This window comes from Mus caroli, unplaced genomic scaffold (assembly GCF_978045245.1).
Source record: "Mus caroli unplaced genomic scaffold, Mus_caroli_1 scaffold_19, whole genome shotgun sequence".
NCBI classification, from domain to species: Eukaryota; Metazoa; Chordata; class Mammalia; order Rodentia; family Muridae; genus Mus; species Mus caroli.
In genome coordinates, this window is record NW_028227274.1 from 41,192,552 (window position 1) to 41,209,957 (window position 17,406).

General features: G+C 42.1%; 1 long non-coding RNA gene across 1 annotated transcript in view; it reads left to right on the forward strand.

Annotated features, from left to right (window-relative positions):
* LOC147000278 (uncharacterized) overlaps positions 1–17,406 on the forward strand; it is a 101,087-nt gene that overhangs the window by 11,544 nt on the left and 72,137 nt on the right. The window lies entirely within an intron of this gene.

The window sequence follows — 17,406 nt, forward strand, 5'->3', positions numbered from 1 at the left end:
GTTTTTGTATCAACAATGTTTAAAGAGGAGAAGGCAGTTGATTTGGGAGGGGCTGGGTCAGACCCGAGATGGGCCTAAGGGAGAAGAGGGAGGGAGAAATGGTGAAATCGTATTTTAATTTAATTTTAAGTTTTAAAAGAACGAAAAATATTGGACTACATGTTATCATTTCAAAAGTTTAAATTCATTTTTTCTTTAATAAATGACACTCTCTCAATCCCTCCTTCCTTTACCCCCTCCCTCTCTCCCTCCCTCTGTCCATCCTTCCCTCCATTAAGAGTAAAAAGTGACTTTAATCAGAGACAAGCAAATCTAACCTTGGAACAAACCAAAAACAACACAGAAGAGGAGGAGGACGGCTAGAATAACAACCTATAAAGTGCTTCCAAGTCTTCGGGGGACAGTGCTTCAGGGGACAGTGCTCGGCACCTGGCCAGAAACTCCTGATTATCACACACAGAAGAGCTGACAGCATCCCTGCCACTCCCACACCTCATGACTTAGGGAATGTGAATGAATATTCTTCGAAGTTGGTGGCAGCACTCTGCAGGGACAGGAGAGGAAGAGAAACCCTGGTTCTCAGCTCTTCAGTTCCAGCTTCAACATTCATTGACTCTGTGACCTTAAGAGAATCTTTTAACTGCTTCCTCTGTTTTAGTTCATTGCTTGGAAGGTAGAGGAATGTTTCAGAAGAGCTAGTCTTTGCTCTGGCTAAGATTGATCTAAACAGCCTTTATTCTTATATTTAAATGAATATTTGAATGTAGATTTATTTTTTATTCTTTCTGATGACACTGTTAAACATGGACACTGTACACAGTGGGCCTCTTTAGGGCTAGAGAATATCACATAGGGGCCAGAATTCCAAAGCTTGATTAGGTAGGAATAAAGATATTCCATCGGGAATAAATACATAGGTAAGATTAGAAGTAGCAAAGACTCATGAGATCTTGAAGTGGGGAACTGGATGGGTATGGAATCTGTTTGCAAGTGCCTTATATGTGCATGGCCTCTCACGCTATCTTGTGTGAGGTGTCCTTGATCAGTTAAACTTGATTCTGATGAGAGGAGTCATATGCAGAAGTTTAACAAATGCTGCAAGTTGGGACACATTTTTTTTTCCAACATGGCAGTTGTAAAATATCAGACTCTGGTATGTTTGACCCTTGAGGGCTGATTTTCCTCAAGGTTAGCAGAGACCTGCTTCTCCAGAGGATCAGAGAGTACTCCTGAACTACAGGCAGAGTTACTTAGAACTATTCAGTGAAGTCACACCTCACAGCAGAGATTTGCAACAGTTTTGGAAGGCAGCAAACTTGACCTTGAAACTCCTAACTCTCCAAAGTGAAGGGGGGAAAAAGGCAGTTGCTTTTCTGTCAAGAATTATATCACGTCTTTGTTTTGCTTGGCTCTTTAATTTTTGTATTGGTTAACTAAAATATGGGACAATTTACACATACCTACTCAAGAGTTACACTTAAAGCAGCAGGAAGGCTTATAGATCCCAGAGGTCAAATTCAGGGAGACAGATGCCCCCACATTATGTAATCACTGTGAGATGGCTGGCAGAATTGCCCTGCTGCTTAAGATATTGTTGAGGTCTGACTCTTTCTTGTCTGTGTATTTCACTCCTGTGCAGAGTGTCAGTCACCTAACTGTGCATGTGTTGTAACTGCCCTGTGCTCATGCATACAAGATCTTTGAAGAACTTCTTCGAGTGCCTCACTGGTGACACTAGGTAGAATCATGAAGTAGGTGGCTTTACAAAGCATGTTTTCAACTCTTGGGGAAACCGAGGCCATCTAATGGTGTTCCTTATGGAGAGTACAAGCATAGCCATGGTGGCAGCAAGCTGGTCCAAGTGACCAGCTTGATTGATTGATTGATATCATGTGGGAAAGACAGACAGGTGGAAGTAGAGTGTAGCTACTGGGGCAAGAAAGTTTGTGTTGAAAACAAGAGCTGAAGGTAAGACTGGCATTTACAGTTCTCCAGATTCTGGCATGGCTGGGACATTGTGCCTCTCTACTAAGAGCAAACACACACGCACACACACACATGTGCACACGCACATGCACGTAAGCACGCACTCAAGCACATACACACAGTCACACACACACATACATGCATGCACACATGCAAGCACTCGCAGGCATGTACACACACATGCACATGCACAAGCACGCATACACGCAAGCACATACACGCACAGGCACATTTTTAAGAATAAAAAATCACCGCTTTTATTGAGCTCCTGTCTCTGAGGTTCTGATGTTTTATTTGTGACAATTTGGTTATATTCCATCACTGTTTATCTCAAGACATCTGACCCAACCTTCAGAGGGATGAATGGGTCAAACATAGCAACCCAGAGCTGACTGGATTCTGATCCCGGCTGATACCCCACAAGTGTCAGGGACCCCATGCATGCTCCAATTTCTAACATTTGTTCTTCTGTATTGAAGATCCAACGTGTTAGATGTGTTATGGATTTACCTGCCCTCATCTGGCCCCACCTCCTCCTGGACCTTGCTTGCATCCTCCAAAACAGCAGCTTTAAAAACCGTATTTTAAAGGCCAGCAGGTCTCAAGTTCATATCTCTAGATTTTCTTCCCAGTGGGCATCTTTCTGAGTATGGTTGCTTTCAGAACTGGGGATATGCTGGTGAAAGTGCAGGGTGGGAGGTGAGTAAATGACCAGCGCACCGTGTGTGGTCAGTTAAAAAGAAAAACAAACAAACAAACAAACACACAAAAGAAATCCATTGTGCTTGGGCTGTGGTTCAGTACTAGAATCTGTGCTTAGAATGCAGGAAGACATGGGTAGATTCCCCAGCACCCCCAGAGACAGAATCACTGAACCGGGCTGTGCAGAATAGCTGGTTCTGAGCACCACCTACTGCTGTACATTTTAAAGAAGAGGAAAAGCATCAATAACAAAACAAACAACAGAAAACTTTTCCAAGAGCTCATAGTAAATGCTTCTTGGGCTTATTCCTTAACTTCAGCTCAAAGTTAGCATCCAACAGATGAAATAGCCACATTTCTGAGAAGGATTAGGGCCGAGAACTTCACAAAACAGTGGGACTACTTTATCCTTTCTTGTGCTACTCCTGGAATCTCTCCAAGCAGCTTCCTTCCTCCCTTACTCTACAGAGCATCAGAAAGGCCTGAGCAGGGTTTGAATACCAGAGTGCCCCTGAAGTAACAGCCACTCTGCACTGCAGTTGAAAATCTCCAAGGCATTCCCAGTGACTCAGAGTGGAAGAATGAGGCAGCTACCTATGGGGCAACCCTGGTAAGATCCTCACTCTGGGGAAGAATATGTCCTGCCAAGAGCCAATGACACTACTGCAGCCCTGGTATAGGCTGAGGTCATCTTTAGTACGGGCATGAATCTCAGGCAGCATAGAGCATTTCTAGTTCAATCCCACTGATCTAATTAATTAGTGGAAGTCCAGAAATGACTGGATTTCCTATCTTTTTGGCTTTCTGGGTGATTGGTGAATAAGTAACTTGGAAGAAAGAGTGTTTCTGTAGCTATGGACACGCACATTGCTATTGGAGGTTGACAGGGATGCTGCCTTTCATACGTTCAAAGATTAGGCATGGCAAGTGCATTGCTCAGCTCCTCCATGTTCCTGTGTTCTGTCAACACAATATCTGTCTTCTACTTCGGTCTGCCTGTGAGTGCTATTGACAGGGTGTTTAGGTGCCTGCTCAATGTGAAACCCTGAGACTCCACATTTCATTCTATGTGCTTTTCTGAACTGGTGGCTGATTTAAAAGCCCCCAGAATGAAAAAAAAAAAAATATATATATATATATGCTTGTGTTAAGCCATAGTGTATGTGATATAAATGTGCTTGTATGGATTAAAATGTCTTCTGTAAAAATATGCACTCAGACATCCTTTGTCAAGTATGTGTGAGGTCATCCCAGGTCACCTGTTCTTACTTCCATTAAGAAGAATGTCCCTTTAGCATGGATGGTGTTGGAGAGTTGTAGCAACCCATTTTAGTGGACTCACTGAAGGATTGCACCCAGCATCCTGGCTTCTGCCTTTCACTGTGACCTCAGGTTTATAAACAATCCTTATATGACCCCTTTGAGTTTTCCCCTGCCTCTCTGGGTCCCGTTTCTTTACCATAGCCTTTGGGGATAGTCCAAGGCCCATCATCTGAGCTAAGAGGACAACAAAGGCTTTGGGCACTTTGGGGTAACTCATAGACACACAACAGCTCCACAATCTCCCAGCTGGAATTTCCTTGGCCTGTCCTGGAGTTAGTGGGCTCTGAAGTGCTGCTCACCAATTGTCCTCTAGCCCCTGCCACACTAAGTTTCCTGTATGCTGTTGCCACTAGCCAGCTGTGCAAAGGTCAGGGCTCAGCACCTTAGGTTCTGAAGAGCACCAGCCTTAGGTGTACACTCTCAGTTTGCAGGCTGTTCGGGTGATCCCTTTCTCTGCTACCTTCTTCTCAGATGTGTGTTTCCTCTGTGATGGGTTGGTATAAAAAAAGCAAACTCTCAAAGGCTCTTTGGAAGCAAAATGCGTTTGTTATTTTTAACACTGTTCCGCTTTCTCATTCCCAAGCTGGGCAAGTGTGACCATCAAATACTCAAGGCTCCATAGGTATGAAAGTTAGCCAACACATCTGCCATCAATATTTTAAGTAGCTGTTTATGCTTTCCTGTATTCTCCATCATAAGTGCCATTGGCCCCTTTTAAAGCCACTCAAATCTTTAACAGGCTTACCTAGCTGTTTCTTGGTCATAAGCAGAGAGACATACATTACCAGTACTGAGGGTGGCCAAACAATCTCTTTGGCTGATAATATTGAGGGAAACTCTCTCCTTCTGGGTTCCCTGGGCAGATAAAATGAAAACCTAGAGATGTCAAAGACCAGTTTTGCCTTGACGAGGAATGTGCTTTGTTGGGAAGGCTGGACTGAGATGGAAACTGCCTGGGTTCATCACTTACATTCAGCAAGCTCAAGTTTGCCCTATTTCTCCTGAGCTTTTCAGACATCTTATAACCCCACTTCCAGACTCACCTGTGTACCAGCATAAACCTTGCCATTGTCTGCCCTATGCAAATGAGAACTCGATTCAAGAATATTTCCCAACACAGGGAGAGACATGATGGCAGTTCATAGATAAAATGATCCCAGAGTCCTGACTTGTTTGTAGGTAGTTTTATGTCTCTGTTTTTGTAGTGTTGGGGAGCTGACCTGGGGCCTTCTGCCTGCTAGATAAATAAATGCTATACCTACAAGCTGCACCCCAAGGCTAGACAACATATAAAAATCATTACACAAATCAGAACTTCCAAGTTTCTATTAGGCACAGAGAACAGTTTTTGTCAGACATTCACTGAACTGTTTGAGATCAGGTTGCTGAAGGAAACCTTTGGTGTGATTTACATGGGGGCTTCCCCTCATCCCCAGACTTTTGGAATTAAGTAGCTGGTGTTTACAGAAAGGCATAAGAGATAGTGGAAGACAAACACACACACAACCACACAAAAACACAACAACAACAAATCCTTTTTAAAGTTCTGTCTCAGAATCAACTAGACTCATCCCCAAAGATGTTTATTACATTAAAAATAAATGTGATTATTTATTAGGAAAATCTTAAATGATCTCCATGGTTTCAAACTCCGTTGTTTGGTGAGTGGCCCACAGTTGAATCTCAGGCCACAACTGTCTACAATTAACCTCTGCTGTTTTCAGATCTGATGCTTATTTACCTACTATCCAAATAATGGAAGTTTCTTCTTTTGTATTACATGGTGTGTGTGTGTGTGTGTGTTTGTGTGTGTGTGTGTTTTACACATGTACATTTACATGTGGCTGTGCATTCATGTGCATGATCCTGGGGACCAGACAAGGACATCAGATGCTCTGCTTTAACACTTTTTAGCATTGAACCAAAGTCTCTCCCTGAACTTGAAGCCACCAAACCCAGTTATCCTCCTGTCAATTCCCCATCCCCAGTACCAGGGTTCTGGCATACATATTTTAACTGGTAACTGAAATTGGAACTCAGGTCTTCTTTCTTACACAGCAAGCTCTTTTACCCACTGAACCATTTCCTAGTCTCCCAGAGTTTCAGTATATTAGGTGCGATAGTTTTCCACGCACAAAGGACTGGATACTAGTGACGGTAATTTTATAATTATTTTAATAACCAGGTTTTCATTAACAGTCACGTGATGAGCTTTTTGTTTGTTTGTTCATTTGTTTCTTTAATCTCAGCTAACTCAATACACAGGTTTCTTCAAACGGTTCAAACCAAACAGCTCTTCAATAACCGAGCTGCCTCACAGCTAGCACAGGTCACAGGGAGACTCATAGTCTGTCCATAGCCACCAGACACAGAACTGAATACCCACACACCATGTCTCAAAGGGGAATTATGAGGAATGCATGACTGCATCAGGACTCAAGCTGGGACAGTCTAAGGGAGAAGATCTGGGAGGCTTGTGGCAAGAAGCAACATTGGCAAGCACTCACCTCTTGGAAGGGACTTAGCAGAATGAGCAGAATGGAGTCCAGAGTTAGGGTTCAGTCCTTGGGAGATAGACCTCTGCATATCATGATATAGAAATGACCCAAAGACCCAGTGGACTTTGAAGTTAGAGAAAGGCCATTTTAGAGGATGACTATAATCCTATCAGATTAAAAACAAAACAAAACCCAAAAAACTTAGAAGTAACAAATTTCTCCACTGGGGAAGCTGATTTAATTGATCCAGAGAGACCTTTTCAACCACTCAAGCCTGTGGCCCTTTCAGAAAGAATGTCAATAGATTGCCTTTGGGACTCAGCAATAACTTGGCGTTTGGAGATTGCAGAGTATTCTTAGAGTGGACTTGGTGGAAAGCCCTGAAGACAGAGCTACTTGAGAGAAGATGGTACCAGAATACTCTCCCACCCTGGCATGCTACTGTCTGCTTGTGAAGCAGAACCAATTTGCATTTCAATTTGTAACTCCAGTAACATGTATCTTAGAAAAATTCTCATGTTAAAAAAACAGTTGTGGAGCTGCCAAGGGATTCTCAGGATTTACTATGCTCGGGCACTACTCATAGTAAATGAAGAAAGGGACGCATTCTGAGATGGTGCCTGCCCACCCTGAGGACTTCAAGAAGCTGTTCCTTGCACAGGAAACCAGTGCTTGAGTGGAACATAAGGTTATGGCACAGTGGCACACTTTGAAAATTCCAAGTGCAGTGCAAATGACCCAAACTAGTTTATTTTTCATGATCAGATAAATCCTGGAAGGGCTCAGGCATGGGCAACCACACAGTTGCAGAGGCGCAGAATTACAGTTCATTTACATGTCTCGTCCCCCATCTGGTGGCCTCAGATGGTACTACAACCTGTGCTGCTGCCTAGCCTGGCTTTTGAGGTAATTAGTGCACAAGCTTCAGATCTGGCAAACTCCCTTTGCATATAAAAGTTCTTCTGTGTTCCTGGATTGATCCCCAAATTTGAATTGTAACTCAAAACTTCATTCCCTACTTTTTCTGCTAATGTCTCCTTTAAAATGAAAGCACCATGAGAGCTTTAAAGAAGCAAGTTTCCTCTTCTGAGGTGATAGCCTTTTTCAAGATTAGAACAGAATAGCTTTCTCCAGGAAAATCCCTTCCTCTGCAATTTCCAAATTCTTATGTATCCAAACTGTTCATGTTTCTCTAGTTCTCAGTTTTATGACAGCCTATAGCCAGGGCTGGAAGGGGGCAATGATGAAGTACCGTGACAGAGTTTTGCCTAGCATTTGAGAGGGCCTGGACTCAATTGTGCAGCTTTACAAAACGAAATAAACAAAAATTCCCCACCTCAAAACAACAACAACAAAAAACAAAACAAACAAACAAACAAAAAAATCCCAGCAAAACCAAACAACACCTGCAGGCCGAGATGGAGGTTTCTCTTAAGTACTTCGAAGGTGTAGGAGGCCTGCTCTGTTCTTCAGAGTACTTAATGCACAGTGTGATATTTCTCATCGAGTGGGTCCCTAGAGCACAGAAGTCTGAACCAAGGTCACTACCACGTTTCCTATGGGAAGAGTATCTTGGCTTCTACAGCCCCCTGACTTGCTCACAGAATCTGGCTCACAGTTGATTTTGGAAATGATGTGATAGGAACATGGGCTTCCAACTCTGATAGATAAAGAGGGAGGCTACCACCGCTGCCCACTGCCCTTACGTGTTGCACACCAAGAAAGCTGCATCATGTTGCTTTATACACATCATCCTAGAGATTTAGTACCAATTAAAGAGTGATATCCCAGCCCCTGGGATCTGCTAGCAGAGGAAGAAACACTTGGTTAGCATTGAAAATGTGCAGTCCTGCTACTCAGAGCTGGGTTCCGTATATCTCTGGTGTACCCTCCCACAGAAGCGGAGTAAAAACTGTTGGGAGTAAAGTTTAGGAACAATGGAGTAAATCAGCTCTCCTAAAGAAATAACATTGGGAATGTACTCAGGTCTGGGATGAGGAGAGTAGCCATTCACCATGAGCAAAGGAAGCCTTTGGCTCTAGCTCTGCCATGGTCCTTAATCAGTTTTCAGACACTAGAGAGGAGGGTGGGGAACACCTCCCCAGGGCCGAAAGGAAGGCTGTCTAAGCTTACCTGTCCTCCCCTAAATAGAGCTGGGGCTGCATTCTCCATGGCAGCCTTGGAAGAGCCCCAAGGAAACTAAAGAGGAAGAGACCTGTCCTGCAGAAGATTCCATAGAGAACATCAGCACAACAATCAAAGAAAATAAAAAACGCAAAAAGATCCTAACTCAAAGCATCCAGGAAATCCAGGACACAATGAGAAGACCAAACCTAGGGATAATATGAGTTGATGAGAATGAACATTTTCAACTTAAAGGGCCTGCAAATATCTTCAAAAAAATTACAGAAGAAAACTTCCCACAGCTAAAGAATGGCATGCCCATGAATACACAAGAAGCCTACAGAACTTCAAATAGACTGGACTAGAAAAGAAATTCCTCCCGACACATAATAATCAGAACAACAAATGCATGAAATAAAGATAGAATATTAAAAGCAGTAAGGGAGAAAGGTCAAGTAACATTTAAAGGCAGGCCTATCAGAATTACACCAGACTTTTCACCAGAGACTATGAAAGCCAGAAGAGCCTAGACAGATGTTTTACAGACACTATGAAAATACAAATGCCAGCCCAGGTTACTATACCTGGCCAAACTCTCAATTACCATAGGTGGAGAAACCAAAGTATTACACGACAAAACCAAATTCACACATTATTTTTCCAAGAATCCAGCCCTTCAAAGAATAATACAGAAAAAAACCAATACAAGGATGGAAATCATGCCCTAGAAAAAGCAAGAACATAATCTCTCAACAAACCAAAAGCACAGAATGCCGGATCTAACAACAAAAATAAAAGGAAGCAACAATTAGTTTTCCTTAATATCTCTTAATATCAATAGATTCAATTCCCCAATAAAAAGACATAGACTAACAGACTGGCTACACAAACAGGACCCAACATTCTGCTGCTTACAGGAAACCCATCTCAGGGAAAAAGTCAGACACTACCTCAGAGTGAAAGGCTGGAAAACAATTTTCCAAGCAAATGGTCTGAAGAAACAAGCTAGAGTTGCCATCCTAATATCGAATTAAATCAACTTCCAACCCAAAGTTATCAAAAAAGACAAGAAGGGACCCTTCATACACATCAAAGGTAAAATCCTCCAAGAAAAACTCTTAATTCTGAATATCTATGCTCCAAATGCAAGGGCAGCCACATTCATTAAAGACACTTTAGTAAAGCTCAAAGCACACATTGTACCTCACACAATAATAGTGGGAGACTTCAACACACCACTTTAATCAATGGACAGATCGTGGAAACAGAAACTAAATCGGGACACAGTGAAACTAACAGAAGTTATGAAACAAATGGACTTAACAGATATCTACAGAACATTTTATCCTAAAGCAAAGGGATATACCTTCTTCTCAGCACCTCATGGCACCTTCTCCAAAATTGACCAATAATTGGTCATAAAACAGGCCTCAACAGATACAAAATTATTGAAATTGCCCCATACATCCTATCAGACCACCATGGCATAATGCTGATCTTCAATAACAACATAAATAATGGAAAGACAACATTGACGTGGAAACTGAACAAACTCTCCTCAATGATACCTTGGTCAAGGAAGGAATAAAGAAAGAAATTAAAGACTTTTTAGAGTTTAATGAAAATGAAGCCACAACATACACAAACCTATGGGACACAATGAAAGCATTTCTAAGAGGGAAACTCATAGCTCTGAGTGCCTCCAAAAAGAAACTAGAGAGACTCAAAAGACTCTACTTCCCAATCTCAGGGCAGAGTCTCTGGGAAAGCACAATCCTGTCAACCCCAGCTGAAGGCCATCAGAAAGGCAAGGATATCAAGACATTTCCTGCAGCTATGGGGTCAGCAAAGGGTAATTTCTATGTAGGATTTCTTATTATGGTAATTCCCAAGCTTCACAGCAGCACAGCCACTGTTTTTATTACTGATCTCATTTAGCCTACTCCAACTTTAGAGTTCATGCTTTCAAATATGCCAGCAAAGCCAGCAGCACTTAAACCACGAGGAATACGGATTAGCTGATTAAACAAGTGAGATGTGGGAGAGCCCAGGATCCCTTGGGTGACTGAGAGTGAATCCTCGTTCTCTTACATACAAGCCAGGTAACCTCAGGTAGACCTCACAGCCTTTCAGTGCTGCTGCTTTCCTGCCTAAATGGGAGAACCAGAGTCCTGACATCTGGAGCCATTGTAAGGTTAAAACAACCAATCCCTTTGAGACATTAGTGCCTGGAACACTGGCTGTTGGCGTGACTATTGGTCACAGTTTCTGAGCAATGAGAAGTCTACTCTTGCTCAAATCCTGAGCCAGACCAGCTCAGCCTGAAGAAGAGAGAGAGACACTCAATGGCAATTCCTCATTGAATCAGCTGACATTCCTTTTCATATGAATATGACTTTCTGGGTTAGCTTGCATAGACCAATACTTGAAAAACAAATATGCCTCAAATGGTTTACAGATGTCTAGTGGCAGCATAATGCAAACCAGTCACACCATGGTGACTGTGGTTCAGTTGACTTGAGGAACTGGTATGCTCCAGAGGGCTTTGGGGTACAGGTAAAGCCCTTTAGGCACCCAGATACTGCACACTCTAGAATATGTTCAGCGCCTGTTGCTATGCTTTCTGAGCAGCATCATTTGAGATATCATCTGGATTTGGGGGCTTTGAACTGAAAAAGCATAGGCTTTTCTGATACTCACTCCCCCTTCATACCTTTGCTGACCACTTCAGCAGCCCCATGACCTTAGACCTGGCCCCTTTGATCCTGCTCCTTCCAGCACCAAAGGGTTTTCTGCACTTCAACAACATGACTATCTTTAGAAGGTTACATCACATTTCAAATTTACTCAAAAAAGCTTCTGGAGCTGGAGAGATTTACAGCTAAGTGGCCTTCTTACTAAAAGGGAGAAGGGACTGGGAAAGGTTGAGGTGGTGGGGGTGGAACAAGGTTGAAAAACAATCCAAGGAACAAAAATAGGCTTTGCTGTGAAATCCCCTGGCTGTGTCTAAAGGAATCTGTTTAGCCAGCCTATCCCTCCAGAGACCAGCATTTCCAGTTTCACAAACAGTGTTGACCACTGTGGCCAGCTAACACTACATAAGTGATTTTTCAGTCCTTCAAACATGATCAGCCCATGAGTGACCTCTAACTTTTAGATTCTTTACCCATGCAATGCCAGTACCTTGAGTGGGAGGACCATGAATAATATCTGAGATAACACCTGGAGTTAGCACTGTCAGGAATACATCTCTCTTACAAAGTCCCTGGAATCATTAGGGAACATTTTTTTTCCAGGAATGTGGTGTGTAACTGGAATGTTCATCATTAATTTACAGATAGTATCAACTGGAAGCATCTACTAAGCTGGCCACATTCTACTTCTCCATCTGTATGCACCTGATACAAGTGTATCATTTGGCTTACAAAAATGTATAGCTCCATTGCAATAGGAAACTTTCCCTATACCCATGTTACATTTTAATTCTTGAAAGCTGTAGAAGAGATAAGGGAAGAACTAAAAGTTTATGTTCTCCTTCTTTAGTGGAATTTGCCATACAGGATTAGCTTAATTGACAAAGGGGGCGGGTAGGGGTGGGGGGTTGAGATCATGAAAGGTGGCAGTTCAGAACAAAGCTGCTTTCAGATAGGTGGGCAATTAATTCCAAGCTCTGAGCCCTGTGCCAGCAGCAGTTGCTGACATAAGAGACAAGAATCAATAGGCATATTGAGACTGAAAAGTCCTCCTTCCCACATTGTCAGTGTTTTAAAAGACTCATTGCAATATGAAAAAAAGTGCATAGAATTTCTCTAGAATTTGGCATGATTAGCAAAGACTGAGACACACAGAACACCTACTGCAGCCTGAGTGTAAAGCAACCGAAAGTCAGAGATGAACATCTTTGTTCTACCTTCTAGCCAGAAGAGGTATCTGTGAGAAGTCTCCCAACAATGATAGATTGAATCATAGATTCTATCACATTCTTCCAGCCTCACTTGTGCCTAAACTATGTGTGGATATAGCTCAGGCAGGGCCAAACAGAAACATTCCAACTGTAAAGTGAGTGACACCCTAGGACTGTGACAACAAGTCTCCCAGAAAACACTGTTGAAAACAACACTCACTGCCATCTTGATTTTTTGCTGCATGCCCTTCCCTCCAACACCCAACAAAACTCACCTCTTCCAGTCTGCTCAAAAAGTGGCCTTCTGGGCCAGTTATCCCCATTTCCAGCATCCGTGCCTGCTCCTAAAATAAGAGAAACAAAGTGGAGAAATTTCTTAGATGACTGCGGCGAACATTTGGGAAAATAATATCTCTATGCTCTGGGCTAAAATGCATTCAAGGGGGAAAAGAATAAAATTTATATGTTGGGCAAATATTTATCTCCCCAATTGGAGCAATACAGTCGAATCTTTAAATTTTTCACTAGTTTCTTTTTACTATTATTATTAAAAGGCAGATCATTTGATAAGAGTGTCCATGTTTCATCTACATTACCAGTAAAATGTCACTTCTTCTTCACCTATTTTAGACACTGCTCCCTGGGTAGATCGCCTTGCCTGACTTGCTGGCAGATTCAATCTTTCCTTTATTTCTATTCAATGAAAGGTTTTGAGCATCTGCTCCATGCTGTGCTCTGATTTCAGTACTTGAATTAAGGCCATGGAGCTTAAGGTTTAGGGCCAGATCCCCCAGCCTCTGGTCACCTGCCTTCTCTATCAAACTCATCTGGGCTCTGTTAGTTCAGGTGCAGACTTCCAACCCTATTCTGGTCTAACCAGATGCTACAGGTTCAAAATTGACAACTCAGATTTTATTATCAGCCTTGCCTCTGGGTTTGTCTATTTTAAATACATGAATAAGATGAATGATTCAGAATTCAAGCACAAATAAAAATCATGCCTCCGGATACTATTACCTGAGTTACTTTGTTGCTAAAATCCTATTTACAGTATAGGTATGACAGAAAAAACTTCTTCTTCTCATGGCTGATTCCTACTATTTTTATCCCAATGAACAAGGTTTATAGAGAAGGAGATGGCTGCTGAACATAGATAGGGGTGGCAGAAGCCCTCGGCTGCTGTTGTCTGCAATTATACCCTGAAATTATTAAGGCTATCTCCTATCTCAGCCTTGTGCCCTGGGAGAGCCTGGAAAAGCAAGAGAGTTGACAGATGAAACAAGCCTGTCTCAGCTGGTAACTACAAAGCATAGAATTAGTATTAAAAGGATTCTTAAGCCTCTTTTTTTGTGTTGTTAGTAATTCAAATTCAGGGGGATGGTGAGGGAAGTTCCTATATGTGGTGATTAACCTTGATGGTCAGTCTGTTGAGATCCAGGTATCACCTCACAAATCACAGAACACTGATCTTGGTCAGATAGTATTAGTTTATTGAACATTGCCCCAAAACTGATTGGTCAGGGCCTCAGGTCAGACTGGGCAACTGTGACCTTGAGTCAATATCCTATAGGACTCTTTAAGCCTGAAATCTAAAAAGATCTGTGTCAAATTATTCCACCAATCAGGATTTAGAGATAGGGAATTTCCTGAGGAACAAGCCTTTATTTTACATTTATCCTGCTTGCTTGGGGTATTCATCTGAAGCTGGGGACTTGACTTGTCTAGCATTCATGTCATAACAGGATGGACCTTGTCTAAACTTCATGTCTCAACATGCCAACCAGGATGTCTGTTACTCACATACATGTCTCTTTCTGTCAAATGACGTATCAGTTCCCAGAGACATCTTCAGAATTTAAACTATATTTGACCCCTACTCAAAAGTCTTATTCTAAATAGGTTTAGGTGTCTCTCTTATGTTGTGGTCCATCCCAGGGGCAGCTTGTAAAGGCAAATACCATAAAAGTTCATTCACAGGTGCAGGATGTGTGGCTTTGTGGTTGGTTCAGGTCCAAGCTTATTGTGGCTAACACTACAAAGCGATTCTAACTGACTTCTGATGTGATTGGCTTCCAAGAACACCAAAGCACAGAACATCCTAGTGATGGCAGTAACAACATGTGAGAAAGTTTCCTTATGGCATTAATGATAGCACAAAATGGCAAGCTAGACAGGTAACAGTTACCTCTGCCCTAACAGTCTACCCACAATTGATTGAATTTGTGATCACCTAGGAGACTAGATTGGTTGAGGCATACTTCTGGGTGTGTCTAGGGATTAACTGAGGCTGGGCCAAATTGTTCCAGACAAATAAATCAATCAACAGAAAGCCAAGGGCTCAGCACTTGGGAGGCAGAGGCAGGCAGATATCTGAGTTCAAGGCTGTTCTGGTATGTAGATCTAGTTCCAGGACAGCTAGAGCCACACAGAGAAACCCTGTCTCAGAAAAACAAACCAACCAAACAAATGAACCATTCTCATTGAATGAATTCGGGACATATTTTCTGCCAGGCTCCAGTGAGAGTCCTCCCTTACAAGGCACATAAAAGTTAAAGTTTATAATTAAACATCTTCTGCCCTGTATAAACCATCTTCTGGTCACATGTGTTACCCAGATGAAGCCAGTTAATCAAGGTCAAGGTCACTCTTAACACACTGCTCCCATGAGTACATCATAAAAATAATGATGTCACTCTTCTGGTCACAGCACAGCTGTGGCTTATTCCAATGAGGAAATGACCCTTGCTTTGTTTTTGCTTGGAACATAGTAAATACAGAGTAAATATGTTTTTAAATTTTGTTTATTTTAATTCAAATATGATTACATTACTTCTTCCTTCCAACCCCTCCCATATACCCATCTCTCACTCTCTCTCAGACCTGTTAGCCTGATTTTTAAAATTATAACTGTTACATATATGTAACAGCAAAAACATATAAGCAACCTGTGGAGTCTTTTTGGAGGGGCTTGTATGCACATAATTTCAGTGATAACTAATTTGTATTAGATAACTAGTCACTGACTCATCCTGGGAAAGGCTAATTCTCATTTGTTTTCAATAGTGATTTGTGGCCTGTAATTCTTTGCCTAGGGGTGAGGCCCCATGAGATTTTGTTCTTCTAGATTATCATATTAATTAGGGTTCTTGCCTGGGTTCTGCTTTGATAGCTATAAGGTGGTGTTAACATGGGTGAAGTTTCCCAGTTGTTTCTGGGAGACACAGGCTCACAGCTGACTTCCTAGTCCTGTGGTTCTTACAAGCTTTCTGATTCCTCTAATGGTCCTTGAGGGTTAGAGGAGCTCTGTTGTAGGTGTATCCACTGAGGCAGAACCTCTCTGTGTTTGACCCAGTTTAATTTTCCATGATTGTCTCTGTCCACTACAAAGGGAAGCTTCTATAATGAGGAGTGGGAGATACATTTCTCAGTGGGTTTAAGGACATTTCTCAGTGTGTCATTTAAGAAAGGTCAGCCTAGCTTGGCAACTTGAAAATTGTCCTTGTTTGTACCCAAAGGATATTTCATTTTGCTTTTTTTGCAGAAGCAGAGCAGGAAAACTCTGAGCGGAGCAGCTGCCTTCATTTAGATGACATGATATAATCTTCAGCTCAAGATTAATCTAATAAATACACACTAGAAACACATCCAAATGGGAAAATGCCCCAATTCTTCTTCCTTATGGAGAAGAGATCTTTCCAAAACCAGAAAGAGGTGGAATGAAGTGGAAGCCATGGAGCATCTGCACTGAGGAGCCACAGAGGGGACAATTCTCCAACCAAGCAATGACACTACAGGCCCTATAGTATCTACAGGCCTGAAATACAAGCAGGAGGTTGGATTCCAATGCAACAGAGGAAGAGCTGGGGCCACTGGCCGCAGGGCTGAACACATGGAAAGAGGGGAGGGTTTACAGTTCTATCACCCATGGGTTCATCAGGCAAACAGGGTGATTTACCTCGATGTCAAAAGATTTTATTAAATTTGGGGGTGGGAGGGACACGGAATGAAAGCATATCACTGCACTAATTAGCTTTCTTGGTCATAAGGCAGAGGGAATTGCATACTTAGCTCAACTCTTCCACTCTCAAGATACTGCCAAGTTTTCATCTTAACCATTCAGACTGGTGTGAGGTGAATCTCAGGGTTGTTTTGATGTGCATTTCCCTGATGATTAAGGATGTTGAACATTTTTCAGGTGCTTCTCAGCCATTCGGTATTCCTCAGGTGAGAATTCTTTGTTTAGCTCTGAGCACCATTTTTATAGGGGTTATTTGATTTTCTGGAGTCAACCTTCTTGAGTTCTTTATATATATTGGATATTAGTCCCTTATCTGATTTAGGATAGGTAAAGATCCTTTCCCAATCTGTTGGTGATCTTTTTGTCTTATTGACGGTGTCTTTTGCCTTGCAGAAGCTTTGCAATTTTGTGAGGTCCCATTTGTAGATTCTGGATCTTACAGCACAAGCCTTTGCTGTTCTACTCAGGAATTTTTCCACTGAACCCATATCTTTGAGGGTTTTCCCTATGTTCTCCTCAATAAGTTTCAGTGTTTCTGGTTTTATGTGGAGTTCCTTAATCCACTTAGATTTGTCCTTAGTAAAAGAAGATAGGAATGGATCAATTTGCATTCTTCTACATGATAAGGGCCAGTTGTGCCAGCACCATTTGTTGAAGATGCTGTCTTTTTTCCACTGGATGGTTTTTGCTCCCTTGTCAAAGATCAAGTGACCATAGGTGTGTGGGTTCATTTCTGGGTCTTCAATTCTATTCCATTGGTCTACTTGTCTGTCACTATACCAGTACCATGCAGTTTTTATCACAATTGCTCTATAGTACAGCTTTAGGTCAGGCATGGTGATTCCACCAGA